General features: G+C 37.8%; 1 protein-coding gene across 1 annotated transcript in view; it reads right to left on the bottom strand.

The window, feature by feature from the left end:
- Positions 1-17,295, bottom strand: part of CUNH12orf42 (chromosome unknown C12orf42 homolog) — a 185,398-nt gene that overhangs the window by 82,424 nt on the left and 85,679 nt on the right. The window lies entirely within an intron of this gene.

The following is a 17,295-nucleotide window of genomic DNA, read 5'->3' as shown; positions in this document are numbered from 1 at the left end:
ACTCCTTCTTGACTAAGGGCTAACCATTCAAGACAGGACACAAACATTAAAACATTAATATGCATACATCAAAGAAAGCATGAACCAATCAGAGACTAAAGAGCAGAATAGTTACATCCAATCAAATGAAGGAATTACACAGTTATCCCAGAGCTAGAACATGCACAGAACCTAGCACACAACAGGTATTCAAAGATGTCTATTGACTGGATATAGTGAATCAAGAATTCAAACAATTCGAGCCTCAGGGTTAACAGGAGGCAATGTAACACACTGGGAAGAGTTCAGACATAAAAATTAGGAGATCCAGGTTCGTGTCTAAGGAATCTGAACCACCAGCCAAATTTTCTTGAGCAAATCATGGTCTTCTGTAGACTCAGTCTTCTCATCTGGGAAGCTAGAGGGTTGGGGTACATCTTTCCTAAGTACCAATAATTTCAGGTAACAATGCTTGTCAAAGCCTCCACTTTGTTATTTTATTTGCTCCGTCTGAAATTGAACTGCATACGGTTTGTTCCAAAACCCAGAGATGGTTTGAAACCCCCAAACTGGTGGACTTGATCAATACATCCACGTTTCATTTTTTTTTACCCTAAAATATAGTGTATGGACTAGTAAGTTAAGAAACACTGCTGCTGGAAAAAGAAATATCCCATTTTAAAATCTAAAGACTAAAAATTAACCAGCCACTTCATGTTTTTAGCAAACATACTTACCATTGTGTAGGGTTTTATTGTCCCCTTGGTGAATAGAAATCTTTAAAAATGTATACGCCTGGAACTGAATACCGTGTCAAATCTATTGGCACTGCATGTTTAAACACCTGCATCTCATCACCAGCCCTTCATAATATTGTTAAACAATAATTATACTTATGATGAGTAATGAATCCAGATATGGTCTTCCTTGAGAAGTACTTATTCTTGTGTTAAAAGTAACCCATTAGTAGCATATGAAAGCTTCTCAGGTAAAACAGATTCATAAATACATCCATATAATACTCAATAAAGTTTTTAAATGGTAATAAATTGCAATGATATCCTCTTCTTTATTGGAGAATCTCACCTTATTTTTCTGTGAATGATCCATTTTTGTTTACCACAATTCTAACTTTCACTTGCCTAATCAGATTTAAATCTTAAAAATAAAAATCTTACTTTGAAATTTGGCCCAAGTTTAATTTTGATTTTTTTTCATACTTGTAAGGAGAATGGTAACTTGAGACAAAGGCTAAACTTGCCATGGAAGCTACCCTCACACTTTGCTTAAAATCAACCTTTGCACCCACCAACATGGCACAAGTATACATATGTAACAAACCTGCACGTTATGCACATGTACCCTAGAACTTGAAGTATAATATAAATAAATAAATAAATAAAAATAAAAATAAAAAAAAAATCAACCTTTGCTGATGGATTTAAAGAGAACCTCAAAGAAAATTATTCACCTACTTCCCAACCAGAAAGACTATAGCATGCTGATCACTGTGATCAAAAAGGGTCAGCTTCATTAAAAAGAGTCACAAATATAAACAACATTGGTCAAAGGAAATAATAGTAACAGCTAGCATGCCTGGCAGTACGGTTCTAGGCATTTTACATCTAACTCACTCGATTCCTATAACAACCTTATTAGGTTGGTGCTATTATTACCACATAGGCAGATAAGAAAGCTGAGTTGCAGAAAGATAAGACATTTCTCACAAAATCCCAGGACATAAATTGGCAAAGCCAGGGTTTGAACTCAGGCTGTCTGATCCTAGGGTCTGTCTACATAATCACTATCCTCAACCAATTATTCTGTTTGTGTTTGTCACACACTCATGCAGTAGCCACCTGAAAGCAGGTACCAGCAGCCTCAGCATCACATTTGCAGGTGATGTGGCAGAGAAATTCCATCCAGTGTGGGGCTGCATGCTGAGAACAAGGGGAAGACAGGTGGGAGATATGGTACAAAGGTGGGAGCTTCCAGAGAAAATAGAGTGAAGACACTCTATTTCTCAAATTACTCTTTTATAAAACATCTTAAAATGCCTTTCAGTACAAAGGCTATATTTTGCATATAGCCACAAAACGGAAGTCCATCCGTGGCTCTTCTTCTCTACTCCTCCTGATGATCTTGTAAAGCATTCACTGTTATTTTTATTTAATTCCTTTTTTGGTCAATCAACCAGAATCGGTTTCTGTGTTGGTCCATTCTTGCATTGCTATAAAGAAATAGCTGAGACTGGGTAGTTTATAAGAAATGAGGTTTAACTGGCTCACAGGGGTGTGCAGGTGTGTGTGTATATATATATATATACACACACCACATTATATTTATCCTTTCACCTATTGATGGCACTGGGTTATTTTTTTTTTTTTAGCCATTTTGAATAACGCTGCTATGAACATTGATATAGAAGTATCTGTTTCTCTGTTTTCGATTATTTAGGAATAAAATTGTTGAGTTATATGGTAATTCAATGTCTTACTTTCTGAGGAACCACCAAACTGTATTTACAATGGCTGTACTATTTTACATTCCCATCAGCAATGCATGAGTTTCAATTTCTGCACATTTTTGCCAAAAGATATCATTTTTCATGTTTTAAATAACAACCATTATGATGGGTATAAAGTGATACCTCATTGTGGTTTTTATTTACATTTCTCTAATGGTGTTGAACATGTTTTCATGTGTTTATTGGCCATTTGTACATCTTCCTTGGAGAAATTTCTATTCAAGTCCTTTGCCCATTTGTTAATTGGGTTGGTATTTTGTTGGTGATGATAACTTTTAATTGTTCATATATTCTGGATATTAACCATACATATCATATATACTAATCATATTTAATTATATATATAAAATAGTATATACGATGTGTGTGTGTATATATATGTTTTCTCCCATTTCTATGGGTTGCCTGATCACTCTCTTGATAATGGCCTTTGACGCACAAAAAACATTTAATTTTGATGAGGTCCAATGTGCCTATTTTTTCTTCTATTACCTATGCTTTTGTGTCATATTTAAGAGACCATTACCAAATCTAAGGTCATGAATATTTTGCCTTTTCTTCTGACTGTTATAGCTTTAGCTCTTACATGTCTGTCTTTGATCCATATTGAGTTATTTTTTAAATATGGTATAAGGTATGTGCTCAATTTCATCCTTTTGCATGTGAATATCTAGTTTTCCCACAACAATTTGTTGAAAAAACTCCACTGTTATTTTTATTTAATTCCTTTCTTGGTCAATCAACCAGAATCAATTTCTGTGTTGGTCCATTCTTGCATTGCTATAAAGAAATAGCTGAGACTGGGTAGTTTATAAGAAAAGAGGTTTAATTGGCTCACAGGGGTGTGCAGGCTGTACAGGATACATGGCACCAGCATCTGCTCAGCTACTGGTGAGGGCTTCTGAGCTCACAATCATAATGGAAGGGGAAGAGGGAGCAAGCATCTCACATGGTAGAAGTGGGAGCAAGAGGTAGAAAAAGTAGGGGTGGTAAGTGCCACACTTTACAACAATCAGATCTCGCAAGAACGCACTATCACAAGAAGAGTACCAAGCCATGAGGGATCCATCCCCATAACCCAAACACCTCCCACCAGTCCCCAACTCCAACATTGGGGATTATATCTCAACATGAGATTTGGAGGAGACAGCCAAACTATACTAGCTTCTGTTGCTTGCAAATAAGACTCTTACATGGCAAATATCAACAATGACACATGCTTCCATTCCCTTACCCTGCTTTTTCTCCATAGTATCACTATCACTATCTGGACCATCTGTTTATTGTCTGATTCCCACACTGGAATGAAAACTCCATGAGGTCAGGGTTTTTTGTTCACTGCTATATGCCTAAATTAATGCCTAGTATATATTGCACTTAATACAATTTATTGAATGAATGAAACACCTAATTATTATTAATTTAACCCAGACAACAATACACATCTGTTAGAAATCAAAACCTATGGTGTTTATTCATAACTCTGTGCCATGATTTCACCTCTGAAAAGCAACTCTTTCTAGCTTTATGCTCTATGACTCTAGGCAGAGCAAATTCCTGGAAATCAGAGAAATCCCTAGGGGAACCTTCCCCAGGTTTGCTGATATGATCTTCATATCATTTCCATAGGACATTGACTTGCGAGCTATCCTCTGGGCCAATTATTAGTAGTTTTGCCAAAGTGAATGGACACTTTTTCTTTCAGGTGTTCATACTGGATATTAGAAAAAGCAAACATTTCTAAAATCTTCCCATGCTCATACATAAATGCCCAAAGAATCACCTAGTTGAATATAAAATTATCTCCAGACCATCTCAGAAACAGCAGGACTTAATCCCCGCTAAAGTCAGAAAGGAGATTGAGAATGAGTTCAGCGCCATTTCATGCTGAGATGAAGACACTCTATTTCTCAAATTACTCTCTTATAAAACATCTTAAAATGCCTTTCGGTACAAATCTAACTCACACCTGCTGAGAAAATGATGCTCTTTTCTAGGCCACAGGTTGTCTGTCCTGCCCTACGTTTACCTGACTTCTTGGAGTCCTCAGGCCACGCATGGCCTAGATGCATTCTGGCTTGTTCTTTAAAAGGTCCACTTTAACATTTGCTGTGGGAAAGATGCAGTCCAAGGTTACTAACCTGTTTACGATCAACTCTCCTGTGTCTCCTCCATGCTAAGCCATACAAACCTTGGTTTGTACACTACATAATTTTAAAATACATGTTTAACATAGGATCACTGATTTGGTTATGTGTTTGAAACACAAAACCGTTGAACATACTTTTCAGAAAGCAATTTATTTTTTCCACAAATACTAACAATTGTTTCCCAACAGTTCTATCAAGAAGGGTTCCTGCAGAGCAGCAGGAAAGCAAGCACTGGAGGGGTGGCTTTAGTGGGCAGCTCATTGGGAAGCACAGATGGGGTCCCCTTTCCACTCCTATTCCCCAAGGAGAGGCCTGATAACCGAGGCTGTCTCCAAATTGTGGCAGAGAAATTCCAACCAGTGTGGGGCTGCTTGCTGAGAACAAGGGGAAGACAGGTGGGAGATATGATACCAAGGTGGGAGCTTCCAGAGAAAAGCAAGGTCATTCCAGGAACAGCAACTAAACACAGCAATAGAAAAGCAGGAATAGGGGCTTACCAGAGTACCTCCAGTACCTGCAAAGTGCTCACTCACTCATTTATTCATTTATTCAATAAATATCAAGTGAACATCTACAATGTACCGCCATCCTGCTGGGAGCTAAGGATACCACAAAAAGTAAGACAGACTAGTACATGCCCTAAAGGAGCTTACATTCTATCATTCAGCAGGTACTGAATAAATATTTGTTGAACTGATCAATTGAAGAAAATGATTGAGCCAACACACTTCCTTTTTTCTAATATGATATCTTCCTCTGCCACATTACAAAGCAAAAAGAATGATGATCTCAAATAAATTTTCAAGAAGTTGGTCACAATATATGAAATTTAATAAGAAGACTAGTAGAAATGTGGCTTTAGACCCATTATCCTTACAATGTGTATATATTTCTTGACATATTCATTAAAAATAGTATGAAAGCATCTGATTAGACATGAAAGGATAATCATTTATAATGGATCTCTTTTATGTTAAATTCAATGGGACATCCCACTGAATAATGAGATATAAAGTATGATTTTATACCATATACCATATACATTAACATATACATATAATAGTTATAAATAGTACTCCAGTTATAACATAGTCATAAAAATATACACTATATATATGCTATTCATAACAATATATACTATAAATGCATTATATATTATATATAGTATGTAGATATACATTACATATTGTATAGTGTTTATATATTGTTATGGTATAACATAGTTATTATATATATAAAACATAGTTACAACGTATATATATACTATATATATATACATATATCAACTATTTTGTTATAACTTTTGTTATATTATATAGTTATAACATAATAGTTGATATGGTTTGGCTCTGTGTCTCCACCCAAATTTCAACTCGAATTGTAATCAGAGGAGGTACCTGGTGGGAGGTGACTGGATCATGGGGATCTTTTCCCCCATGCTGTTCTCATGATAGTGAGGGAGTTCTCACAAGATCTGATGGTTTAAAAGTGGCAGTTTCCCTTGCACTGTCTCTCCTGACACCCTGTGAAGAGGTACTTGGTCCTCCTTCACCTTTCACCATGATTGTAAGTTTCCTGAGGCCTCCCCAGCTGTGCAGAACTGTCAGTCAATTAAGCCTTTTTTGTTTATAAATTACCCAGTCTCACAAGTCTCAGGTAGTATCTTTATAGCAGTGTGGAAGCAGACTACTACTAACATAAATACATTATAATATAACTTCTAACATTTTTAATGAACAGAGTAGTACATATCTATCTAAATATATGTATATGAGATATGGGCACTAAATTTTTTATCATTGCTAGATTTTTGCAATTAAAATTTGGACACCATTATTTTATTTTATTTTATTTTATTTTATTTTTTTATTATACTTTAAGTTCTAGGGTACATGTCATAACGTTTATATCATGTATAACTCCCCATGCAATCCTCCCCCCTCCCCCCTCCCCATGATAGGCCCCAGTGTGTGATGTTCCCCTTCCCGAGTCCAAGTGATCTCATTGTTCAGTTCCCACCTATGAGTGAGAACATGCGGTGTTTGGTTTTCTGTTCTTGTGATAGTTTGCTAAGAATGATGGTTTCCAGCTGCATCCATGTCCCTACAAAGGACGCACACTCATCCTTTTTTATGGCTGCATAGTATTCCATGGTCTATATGTGCCACATTTTCTTAATCCAGTCTGTCACAGATGGACATTGGGTTGATCCCAGTCTTTGCTATTGTGAATAGTGCCGCAATAAACATACGTGTGCATGTGTCTTTGTAGTAGAGTAATTTATAATCCTTTGGGTATATACCCAGTAGTGGGATGGCTGGGTCATATGGTACATCTAGTTCTAGATCCTTGAGGAATTGCCATACTGTTTTCCATATGGTTGAACTAGTTTACAATCCCACCAACAGTGTAAAAGTGTTCCTATTTCTCCACATCCTCTCCAACACCTGTTGTTTCCTGACTTCTTAATGATTGCCATTCTAACTGGTGTGAGATGGTATCTCATTGTGGTTTTGATTTGCATTTCTCTGATGGCGAGTGATGATGAGCATTTTTTCATGTGTCTGTTGGCTGTATGGATGTCTTCTTTTGAGAAATGTCTGTTCATATCCTTTCCCCACTTTTTGATGGGGTTGTTTGTTTTTTTCTTGTATATTTGTTTGAGTTCTTTGTAGATTCTGGATATTAGCCCTTTGTCAGATGAGTAGGTTGCAAAAATTTTCTCCCATTCTGTAGGTTGCCTGTTCACTCTGATGGTAGTTTCTTTAGCTGTGCAAAAGCTCTTTAGTTTAATGAGATCCCATTTGTCAATTTTGGCTTTTGCTGCCGTTGCTTTTGGTGTTTTAGACATGAAGTCCTTGCCCATGCCTATGTCCTGAATGGTACTACCTAGATTTTCTTCTAGGGTTTTTATGGTATTAGGTCTAACATTTAAGTCTCTAATCCATCTTGAATTAATTTTCGTATAAGGGGTAAGGAAAGGATCCAGTTTCAGCTTTCTACTTATGGCTAGCCAATTTTCCCAGCACCATTTATTAAATAGGGAATCCTTTCCCCATTTCTTGTTTCTCTCAGGTTTGTCAAAGATCAGATGGCTGTAGATGTGTGGTATTATTTCTGAGGACTCTGTTCTGTTCCATTGGTCTATCTCTGTTGTGGTACCAGTACCATGCTGTTCTGGTTACTGTAGCCTTGTAGTATAGTTTGAAGTCAGGTAGCGTGACGCCTCCAGCTTTGTCCTTTTGACTTAGGATTGTCTTGGCAATGCGGCTCTTTTTTGGTTCCATATGAACTTTAAAGCAGTTTTTTTCCAATTCTGTGAAGAAACTCATTGGTAGCTTGATGGGGATGGCATTGAATCTACAAATAACCTTGGGCAGTATGGCCATTTTCACGATATTGATTCTTCCTATCCATGAGCATGGTATGTTCTTCCATTTGTTTGTGTCCTCTTTGATTTCACTGAGCAGTGGTTTGTAGTTCTCCTTGAAGAGGTCCTTTACATCCCTTGTAAGCTGGATTCCTAGGTATTTTATTCTCTTTGAAGCAATTGTGAATGGAAGTTCATTCATGATTTGGCTCTCTGCTTGTTTGTTACTGGTATATAAGAATGCTTGTGATTTTTGCACATTAATTTTGTATCCTGAGACTTTGCTGAAGTTGCTTATCAGCTTAAGGAGATTTTGGGCTGAGACGATGGGGTTTTCTAAATATACAATCATGTCATCTGCAAACAGGGACAATTTGACTTCTTCTTTTCCTAACTGGATACCCTTGATTTCTTTCTCTTGCCTGATTGCCCTAGCCAGAACTTCCAACACTATGTTGAATAGGAGTGGGGAGAGAGGGCATCCCTGTCTTGTGCCAGTTTTCAAAGGGATTTTTCCAGTTTTTGCCCATTCAGTATGATATTAGCTGTGGGTTTGTCATAAATAGCTCTTATTATTTTGAGGTACGTTCCATCAATACCGAATTTATTGAGCGTTTTTAGCATAAAGGGCTGTTGAATTTTGTCAAAAGCCTTTTCTGCATCTATTGAGATAATCATGTGGTTCTTGTCTTTGGTTCTGTTTATATGCTGGATTACGTTTATTGATTTGCGAATGTTGAACCAGCCTTGCATCCAGGGATGAAGCCCACTTGATCATGGTGGATAAGCTTTTTGATGTGCTGCTGAATCCGGTTTGCCAGTATTTTATTGAGAATTTTTGCATCGATGTTCATCAGGGATATTGGTCTAAAATTCTCTTTTTTTGTTGTGTCTCTGCCAGGCTTTGGTATCAGGATGATGTTGGCCTCATAAAATGAGTTAGGGAGGATTCCCTCTTTTTCTATTGATTGGAATAGTTTCAGAAGGAATGGTACCAGCTCCTCCTTGTACCTCTGGTAGAATTCAGCTGTGAATCCATCTGGTCCTGGACTTTTTTTGGTGGTAGGCTATTAATTGTTGCCTCAATTTCAGAGCCTGCTATTGGTCTATTCAGGGATTCAACTTCTTCCTGGTTTAGTCTGGGAGAGTGTAAGTGTCCAGGAAATTATCCATTTCTTCTAGATTTTCTAGTTGATTTGCGTAGAGGCATTTATAGTATTCTCTGATGGTTGTTTGTATTTCTGTGGGGTCGGTGGTGATATCCCCTTTATCATTTTTTATTGTGTCTATTTGATTCCTCTCTCTTTTCTTCTTTATTAGTCTTGCTAGCGGTCTGTCAATTTTGTTGATCTTTTCAAAAACCAACTCCTGGATTCATTGATTTTTTGGAGGGTTTTTTGTGTCTCTATCTCCTTCAGTTCTGCTCTGATCTTAGTTATTTCTTGCCTTCTGCTAGCTTTTGAATGTGTTTGCTCTTGCCTCTCTAGTTCTTTTAATTGTGATGTTAGAGTGTCAATTTTAGATCTTTCCTGCTTTCTCTTGTGGGCATTTAGTGCTATAAATTTCCCTCTACACACTGCTTTAAATGTGTCCCAGAGATTCTGGTATGTTGTATCTTTGTTCTCATTGGTTTCAAAGAACATCTTTATTTCTGCCTTCATTTCGTTATGTACCCAGTAGTCATTCAGGAGCAGGTTGTTCAGTTTCCATGTAGTTGAGCGGTTTTGATTGAGTTTCTTAGTCCTGAGTTCTAGTTTGATTGCACTGTGGTCTGAGAGACAGTTTGTTATAATTTCTGTTCTTGTACATTTGCTGAGGAGTGCTTTACTTCCAATTATGTGGTCAATTTTGGAATAAGTGCGATGTGGTGCTGAGAAGAATGTATATTCTGTTGATTTGGGGTGGAGAGTTCTATAGATGTCTATTAGGTCCGCTTGGTGCAGAGATGAGTTCAATTCCTGGATATCCTTGTTACTTTCTGTCTCATTGATCTGTCTAATGTTGACAGTGGAGTGTTGAAGTCTCCCATTATTATTGTATGGGAGTCTAAGTCTCTTTGTAGGTCTCTAAGGACTTGCTTTATGAATCTGGGTGCTCCTGTATTGGGTGCATATATATTTAGGAGAGTTAGCTCTTCCTGTTGAATTGATCCCTTTACCATTATGTAATGGCCTTCTTTGTCTCTTTTGATCTTTGATGGTTTAAAGTCTGTTTTATCAGAGACTAGGATTGCAACCCCTGCTTTTTTTTGTTCTCCATTTGCTTGGTAGATCTTCCTCCATCCCTTTATTTTGAGCCTATGTATGTCTCTGCATGTGAGATGGGTCTCCTGAATACAGCAGACTGATGGGTCTTGACTCTTTATCCAGTTTGCCAGTCTGTGTCTTTTATTGGAGCATTTAGTCCATTTACATTTAAGGTTAATATTGTTATGTGTGAACTTGATCCTGTCATTATGATATTAACTGGTTATTTTGCTCGTTAGTTGATGCAGTTTCTTCCTAGCCTCGATGGTCTTTACATTTTGGCATGTTTTTGCAATGGCTGGTACCGGTTGTTCCTTTCCATGTTTAGGGCTTCCTTCAGGGTCTCTTGTAAGGCAGGCCTGGTGGTGACAAAATCTCTAAGCATTTGCTTATCTGTAAAGGATTTTATTTCTCCTTCACTGATGAAGCTTAGTTTGGCTGGATATGAAATTCTGGGTTGAAAATTCTTTTCTTTAAGAACGTTGAATATTGGCCCCCACTCTCTTCTGGCTTGTAGAGTTTCTGCCGAGAGGTCTGCTGTTAGTCTGATGGGCTTCCCTTTGTGGGTAATCCGACCTTTCTCTCTGGCTGCCCTTAAGATTTTTTCCTTCATTTCAACTTTGGTGAATCTGGCAATTATGTGTCTTGGAGTTGCTCTTCTGGAGGAGTATCTTTGTGGTGTTCTCTGTATTTCCTGAATTTGAATGTTGGCCTGCCCTACTAGGTTGGGAAGTTCTCCTGGATGATATCCTGAAGAGTGTTTTCCAAGTTGGTTCCATTTTCCCCCTCACTTTCAGGCACCCCAATCAGACGTAGATTTGGTCTTTTTACATAATCCCATACTTCTTGCAGGCTTTGTTCATTTCTTTTTCTTCTTTTTTCTTTTGGTTTCTCTTCTCGCTTCATTTCATTCATTTGATCCTCAATCGCTGATACTCTTTCTTCCAGTTGATCGAGTCGGTTACTGAAGCTTGTGCATTTGTCACGTATTTCTCGTGTCATGGTTTTCATCTCTGTCATTTCGTTTATGATCTTCTCTGCATTAATTAGTCTAGCTGTCAATTCTTCCACTCTTTTTTCAAGATTTTTAGTTTCTTTGTGCTGGGTATGTAATTCCTCCTTTAGCTCTGAGAGGTTTGATGGACTGAAGCCTTCTTCTCTCATCTCGTCAAAGTCATTCTCTGACCAGCTTTGATCCGTTGCTGGCGATGGGCTGCGCTCCTTTGCAGGGGGAGATGCGCTCTTATTTTTTGCATTTCCAGCTTTTCTGCCCTGCTTCTTCCCCATCTTTGTGGTTTTATCTGTCTCTGGTCTTTGATGATGGTGACGTACTGATGGGGTTTTGGTATAGGTGTCCTTCCTGTTTGATAGTTTTCCGTCTGACAGTCAGAAGGACTGTCTGTTGGTCTGTTGGAGATTGCTTGAGGTCCACTCCAGACCCTGTTTGCCTGGGTATCAGCAGCAGAGGTTGCCGAAGATAGAATATTGCTGAACAGCGAGTGTACCTGTCTGATTCTTCCTTTGGAAGTTTCCTCTCAGGGGTGACTCCACCCTGTGAGGTGTGGGGTGTCAGACTGCCCCTAGTGGGGGATGTCTCCCAGCTAGGCTACTCAGGGGTCAGGGACCCACCTGAGCAGGCAGTCTGTCCGTTCTCAGATCTCAACCTCCGCGTTAGGAGATCCACGGCTCTCCCCAAAGCTGTCAGACAGAGTCGTTCGTGTCTGCACCGGCCCCGCTGCTTCCCCTATTGGACTGCAGCTGTGCGCTGTCCGCAGAGGTCGACACCATTATTTTAGATCCTTGGTCATTAGTTGGCGAGTTGCTTAGGAGAGTACCAACCCCAGATGTACTGGTTCTGAGTACAACCACACCAGATCTACTCGTTCTGAGGCAAGTGGGGCTCAGGACCTGAAAGAAGGTGCATTGTTAGTAGACAAAGCAGTAAATGCAAAGGACCTAGGAGGGAAGCGTGCTTGGAGGACTGAGCAGAGGAAGGGGCTGGAGAGTAAAATATAAGTGAAGAGACCAGTAGGGTAGTGGGGTCCAGATTATGTAGAGTCTTGGAACCATGATAAAGACTTCGGATTTTATTGTGAGTAAAATCGAAGCCCATTGGAAGTTTGTGAGCAGAAGAATATGATCTGTTTATATTTTTGGAAACATTACTATGTTCTTCAATCCAGCTTTGACCCGGAATATATTTTTACCACCATCTTTCTGATCTGTGTGTTTACGTCTCAAATGGCTCCAAACTGGGAGGGAAAAGCAAAGGTGTATAACTTTACCTTCTAAGTGACAGTATCTGTCATACCAAATATGTAAGTAATTCTATAACTTGATACTTTCAATCACCATCAGATTATTGAGATTTATCCTTGACGGTCTGTACAGCTTCAATTTATTCCTTTAAACTAGTTGCAACAGACCATTGCATAAATTAGGCCACAATGTATTTATCTACTCTACTGTTAATGAACACGTGCTTTTTAATTTTCCATTACAAATCAATACATCAGAAAACAGTCCTCTATGTCAGGGGTTCCCAAGCTCCAGACCATTAGGAACCAGAAGACACAACAGGCGGTGAGTGGCAGACTGGGAGCAAGTGTTATCACCTGATCTCTGCCTCCTGTAAGATCAGTGGTGGCATGAGATTATCACAGGAGCTCGAACCCTATTGTGAACTGTGAGGGATCTAGGTTGCATGCTCCTTATGAGACTCTAACTAATGTCTGATGATCTTCTAAGGTGGAACAGTTTCATCCAGATACCATCTCCTCCAAACCCCTCCTGGTCCGTGGAAAAAATGATCTTCCACAAAACGCAAAAAGGTTGGCGACTGCTGGTCTATGTGTCTTCATTGAGTACAAAGTCTCTAATTTCACACCTTGATGGAAATTGTTGAGTCAAATGTGTTTTCATTCCAGAATGATGAATACTAGAGGCTGGGAAGCATATCAGGGTGGAAGCAAGGATAAAGAAAGATTGGCTAATGGGTACAAACATGCATTTAGATAGAAAGAATACATTCTAATGTTCAATACCAGAGTATGGTGACTATCAATAACAACAATGTATATATATTTCAAAATAGCCAGAAGAAAGGACCTGAAATGATCCCAACACATAGAAATGATAAATACTCAAGGTGGCGGACACCCCAAACACCCTGATTTGATCATTATACAGTCAGTGCATTAAACTGAATATCACATATGTATCCCATAAATATGTACAAATATTTGTATCAAAAATAAAATAAAGTAAAAGGTATTTACATTCTACAACCGTTTTAGATCATGAAAATTCTCTCTAAAGTGATTCTGCAGCAGCTTTTGTGAGACTCTCCATTTCTCTATACCCTTGTCAACATGTTTTATCATCTGACTTTTTCATTTGTGTCAACTTACAAGTATGAAATCATCTTTCATTACAGTTTTTATCTGCATTTCCCTTGACACTAGTAAGCTAAAACTTTTATTTATACTTTTATTGGATATTCAGGTTTCCTCTTCGTGAATTGTCAATTCATATCCTTTGCTCATTTTTCTACCCAGTTAACTATCTTTCTCTTACAAATTGGTGGGAATTCTATGTAAATTATAGAAATAAATTACTTGTTAGTATTTGCTCTCCAAATATTTGTTGTTAACTTGTAACCTGTCTTTATTTTTGTTATAAAGCTTGGTAAAGGAGACTTTTTAATCTATAATGTTGTAAAATTTATCAATATATCTTGAAAGTTTATGATATTTATACCTTGGGAAATCCCTTTATACCCCTCAGGTCTTAAAATATATTTTGCATGTTCTCTAAAAGTTAGTTTTCTTAAACCTGCCCAAAGTTTACTTTTCTATTTAGTGTGAATAGACATATAATATTACCTTTTTTTTCTGTAGGAATAGTCAGTTGTCCCTACCCCATCTACTGAATAGTCCTTCCTTTCCCCATCAGTATCTAATATCCTTTCTTTTGTATATCAGATTTATATATTCTGTTCAGTTCCACAGGCCCACCCTTGAGCACATAGCATGCTGTTTAATTACTAAAGCTTTATAAAAAGTCTTGATATCTGGTAAAGCAAGTTTCCATATTTTGTTCTTCTTCATAATTGAAAGATCAAGTTATGATCTTTCATTTAACTTGTAGGATCAATCTTCTTTTAACTTCACCAAAAAGACTAAGATAGACATCTCATTCACATACATACTCTCTCTTCATTTATTTGGGCACCCTCTTTTGTATCCTTAAATAATATTTTATACTTTTCTCCATATATGTCTTATAATTTTTTAAATTTATTCAAAGTAATTTATAGTTTTGGTTTTAATAATTTATATATTTTAATAATTTTGAGATAATTTTAGAATTTCCAGGTAGATAATAAACATTATATTTTCTCCCCAGTTCTTATACATTTTCCCTATATTTTATTGCTTTGAACCCTGAGGACATTTTTGAACAGACATAATAATAGTAGTCGTTTTTCTTTATGTTAATGAAAATGCTTCTAAAGGCTATTAAGTCTATTTTTGTTGTTGTTGTTTGTTTGTTTGTTTGAGACATTCTTATTCTGTCACCCAGGCTGGAGTGAAATGGTGCAATCTTGGCTCACTGCGACCTCCACCTCCCAGGTTCAAGTAGAATTACTATATGATCCAGCAAACTCAAAAAAAAAGAAAAAAGAAAAAGAAAGAAGGAGAAGGAAGGAGAAGAAGGAGAAGGAAGGAGAAGGAAGGAGGAGAAGGAGAAGGAAGGAGGAGAAGGAGAGGGAGAGGGAGAGGAAGAAGAAGAAAAGAAGAGAGAAGAAGAGGGAAGAAGAGAGAAGAGAGGAAGAAGAAGAAGAAGAGAAGAAGAAGAAGAAGAGAAGAAGAAGAAGAAGAGAAGAAAGAAGAAAGAAGAAGAAGAAGAAGAAGAAGAAAGAAGAAAGAAGAAGAAGAAGAAGAAGAAGAAGAAAGAAGAAGAAAGAAGAAAGAAGAAGAAGAAGAAAGGCTCTCCATGACCACCTTACCCTAGCAAAAGCAGCACCCTCCTCCCACCCCAAAAGACGCTCAACCTCATTACCTCCAATCTACAGCTTTCATAACAAAGCAGTTTTCTGGAATTACCTGAATTATTTATCTAATAATTTCCCATTATTTATGTTCTTCACTATTGATAGTCTCCTAAAAAGCAAAGACTTTTTTCTTTACTGTTGCTTTTAGTATCTGACTATTGCTAGGTGGTCAGTAAATACAATATATAAGGTATAATACTGCAACACATGCACAAAGCCACAGACACAGAGGCACACAAAGACACACACACACACATACACAATACAGGTTATCTGACATATATGATAGTATGTTATACATAGTATATGTTTCATATACATGTGCTATACAACATCTGATGTACACTGCATAATATACAATGTATAATATATAATAAAGTATATAGCAGTCAATATACAGTATATACTATATGCAACAACATAATATGAAAGTATTTTAAAGATACACATCTTAAAATTTTTAGTCCTACTTCTATAATTCCTCCAAAGCCACAAAAAACACAGAGAGGAAGAGAGAGAGAAGAAAGAGAGAGGAAGAGATGATGCAATTTGAAAGAGGACCTAGCTGATGCCAAGCCCTGCTCTACATAGGACTGCACTTGCTTCCCCGTTCTAACTTAAGCTGTCAGAGGAAAGGAGTGGCACCAAGGGGGCACTGGTCTGTGAGTTCCAGAGGCATCATCTTGCTGCGGTATGAGCTAAATACCAACTCTCATTGTCACCTGCACTACTCCTTGATGAGAGAATGGATCTGTGGTCCCTTTTCATGAAGTGCTGTCTTCTAAGAGCCTTCACATACTAGTTGTGGCACAGTAGAAATCAAGGGAGTTTACTGGGGCCTGTTTCCTTTCCAACACAGTCCATTCTGGGAGTCATGGAATCCTTCAGTTGCACAGATCCTTGAAGTCCAAATGGACATACAACTAATGAAACAGCATATTGCAGGTGCCTTACTTAGATATATTCCTCTGCTTTAGTGTAAAGTAAGAACAGGGAGAAAGCTAGGTCATGTTTTTCAACTACTTCATATTTTTCATGTTTTCTACTATTATTGGCCTTTTCCATTAATCTTAAAATGTGATTTTCTACATCTTTGATTTCTACTCTTGAACTGTATTCCCAGTCACCATATGCTACTTTTCTGCAAGCTGTAATTTAAGCCAATACTGCTCACAAATTTTGAAAAAGGGAGTCCACAGAAGAGAAAACTATCTCCTCCTCATGTGTTTGGGATGTTGTGATTTCATCAGTGTTGCTGGATTGTGTGTTCCTTTTTAGAGGAAGTTGCAGTTCCCTTCATGGTAAATGGGAAGGAAATGAAGGTGATTAAAGCCCTTAGGATGTAAATTTCAGTGTTGGCCGAAAGGTTCTTTTTATCCCAATCCTGCTTTTGTAAACAAAGCTCCGGTGGGACTGAATCTGAAAAGCTACCACAGCTCCATGACAACTGGACTAGCCAGCCATGGTGACCATCTCCATGTTCACATCGTAGTCATTTATAGCCATGCATATGCACATCGTAGGGACAAACATTCACTTTGGCTCTCACCAAGAAAAAGAGCATTAGCAACCAATTAGTAGAAGATGGTACAGGAGAGGAACACTACTAACAGGTCAACTTTTTGCCTAGTGAACTCAGCTGTAAATTTTTATGGATGATGGTAAGATAAAATTATCGCCCTAGTTTCTGTATGTTGGTCACATAAATGCACTGAAAAGACCCCTGATGTACTGTGATTTCTATTCTTGGACATCAGTGGATGATACAGGTTTTTCTAGGTGTACATATCTGTGTGTACAGAAGCAGGAGGTAGCGTGACTCTCAGAGATCCAAGGTTTTCTAGGAAATGTCTTTTAACATACTTCTTATTTTAAAATCTAAAAAATCCTTTACTAGTCATAAAGTCAAAAATACAAAGGAACAAATCTGCTTATACGTAAAGCAACTGAAGCCAAAAAGTCGGCAC

The sequence above is a fragment of the Trachypithecus francoisi genome, unplaced genomic scaffold (genome assembly GCF_009764315.1).
Source record: "Trachypithecus francoisi isolate TF-2019V2 unplaced genomic scaffold, Tfra_2.0 Lachesis_group11, whole genome shotgun sequence".
Classification (NCBI taxonomy): domain Eukaryota; kingdom Metazoa; phylum Chordata; class Mammalia; order Primates; family Cercopithecidae; genus Trachypithecus; species Trachypithecus francoisi.
The sequence above is the reverse complement of the archived record's forward strand: the minus strand, read 5'-3'. Positions and strand labels throughout refer to the sequence as shown.